This window comes from Pristiophorus japonicus, chromosome 3 (assembly GCF_044704955.1).
Source record: "Pristiophorus japonicus isolate sPriJap1 chromosome 3, sPriJap1.hap1, whole genome shotgun sequence".
NCBI classification, from domain to species: domain Eukaryota; kingdom Metazoa; phylum Chordata; class Chondrichthyes; family Pristiophoridae; genus Pristiophorus; species Pristiophorus japonicus.
This window is the reverse complement of record NC_091979.1, coordinates 6,589,623-6,592,104: the sequence shown is the minus strand read 5'-3', so window position 1 is coordinate 6,592,104 and position 2,482 is coordinate 6,589,623.

Sequence of the window (2,482 nt, the reverse complement as noted above, 5' to 3'; positions counted from 1 at the left end):
GAGAGAGAGTGAGAGAGAGAGGGAGACAGAGAGTGAGGGAAAGAGACAGAGAGAGAGAGAGAGTGAGGGAGAGAGTGTGAGGGAGAGAGAGTGAGGGAGAGAGGGAGAGAGATAGAGTGAGGGAGAGAGAGTGAGGGAGAGAAAGTGAGATAGAGTGAGGGAGAGAGAGTGAGAGAGAGAGAGAGTGAGGGAGAGAGAGTGAGGGAGAGAGAGAGTGATGGAGAGAGACAGGGAGAGAGAGAGAGAGAGAGAGAGACAGAGACAGAGAGAGAGTGAGGGAGGGAGAGTGAGGGAAACGGAGTGAGGGAGAGAGAGATAGAGAGCGAGAGAGTGCAAGAGAGAGTGAGAGAGAGAGAGATAGACAGAGAGCGAGAGAGTGAAGGAGAGAGAGTGAGGGAGAGAGAGAGAGAGGGAGAGAGAGAGACAGAGAGAGAGTGAGGGAGAGAGAGTGAGGGAGAGAGAGAGTCAGAGAGTGAGAGAGACAGAGAGCGAGAGAGTGAGGGAGAGAGAGAGAGATAGAGAAAGAGACAGAGAGGGAGACTGAGAGTGGGGGAGAGAGACAGAGGGATTAGAAACATAGAAACATAGAAAATAGGTGCAGGAGTAGGCCATTCGGCCCTTCGAGCCTGCACCGCCATTCAATAAGATCATGGCTGATTATTCCCTCAGTACCCTTTCCTGCTTTCTCTCCATACCCCTTGATTCCTTTAGCCATAAGGGCCATATCTAACTCCCTCTTGAATATATCCAATGAACTGGCCTCAACAACTCTCTGCGGCAGAGAATTCCACAGGTTAACCACTCTCTGAGTGAAGAAGTTTCTCCTCATCTCAGTCCTAAATGGCTTACCCCTTATCCTTAGACTGTGACCCCTGGTTCTGGACTTCCCCAACATCGGGAACATTCTTCCTGCATCTAACCTGTCCAATCCCGTCAGAATTTTATATGTTTCAATGAGATCCCCTCTCATTCTTCTAAACTCCAGTGAATACAGGCCCAGTTGATCCAGTCTCTCCTCATATGTCAGTCCTGCCATCCTGGGAATCAGTCTGGTGAACCTTCGCTGCACTCCCTCAATAGCAAGAACGCCCTTCCTCAGATTAGGAGACCAAAACTGAACACAATATTCCAGGTGAGACCTCACTAAGGCCCTGTACAACTGCAGTAAGACCTCCCTGCTCCTATACTCAAATCCTCTCGCTATGAAGGCCAACATACCATTTGCCTTCTTCACCGCTTGCTGTACCTGCATGCCAACTTTCAATGACTGATGTACCATGACACCCAGGTCTCGTTGCACCTCCCCTTTTCCTAATCTGCCGCCATTCAGATAATATTCTGCCTTCGTGTTTTTGCCCCCAAAGTGGATAATCTCACATTTATCCACATTATACTGCATCTGCCATGCATTTGCCCACTCACCTAACCTGTCCAAGTCACTCTGCAGCCTCATAACATCCTCCTCACAGCTCACAGCGCCACTCAACTTAGTGTCATCTGCAAACTTGGAGATATTACACTCAATTCCTACATCTAAATCATTAATGTATATTGTAAATAGCTGGGGTCCCAGCACTGAGCCCTGCGGCACCCCACTAGTCACTGCCTGCCATTCTGAAAAGAACCCGTTTATCCCGTCTCTCTGCTTCCTGTCTGCCAACCAGTTCTCTATCCACGTCAGTACATTACCTTCAATACCATGCGCTTTGATTTTGCACACTCATCCTTTGCATGGGATCTTGTCAAAAGCCTTTTGAAAGTCCAAATACACCACATCCACTGGTTCTCCCTTGTCCACTCTACCAGTTACATCCTCAAAAAATTCCAGAAGATTTGTCAAGCATGATTTCCCTTTCATAAATCTGTCATGTATTCAACTGTCATTGTAACCCATGTATAAACTGACCTAAGTTGTACACCGTGAGAACACTGACCACTAGGTGGTGAACTTGTGGGAGACACTCCTAACCTGGACTTTCAGGTATAAAAGGGGAAGCTCCACCCACCTTCATCACTTCAGTGCTGGAATAAAGGTAACTGGTCACAGAGTGACCTTCTCTCCAGTATGGGCCTCGTGTGCATTTGTACTGTATAGTAAGGACATATCATTGGCGACGAGAAACTGGGACTTAAATCACGCGAGCATGGCCATTAGCAGCACAGACGAGAGGTACTGTGTTGGTGATGGTTGGGATGATTTTATTGAGAGACTACAGCAAAGCTTTGTCACTAAGGAATGGCTGGGACAGGATTCGGCCGACAAACGCAGGGCTCATCTCCTAATGGTTTGTGGATCCAGGACGTACTCCCTGATGAAGGACCTTCTAGTGCCAGAGAAGCCGGCGGACAAGACGTTCGAAGAGCTCAGTAAGTTGATCGGGGAACACTTTAAACCGGCGAGCAGCATGCACATGGCGAGACACCGGTTTTACACGCACCGGCGGCGAGAAGGGCAAAGCGTTCCAGACTTCGCGGCAGACCT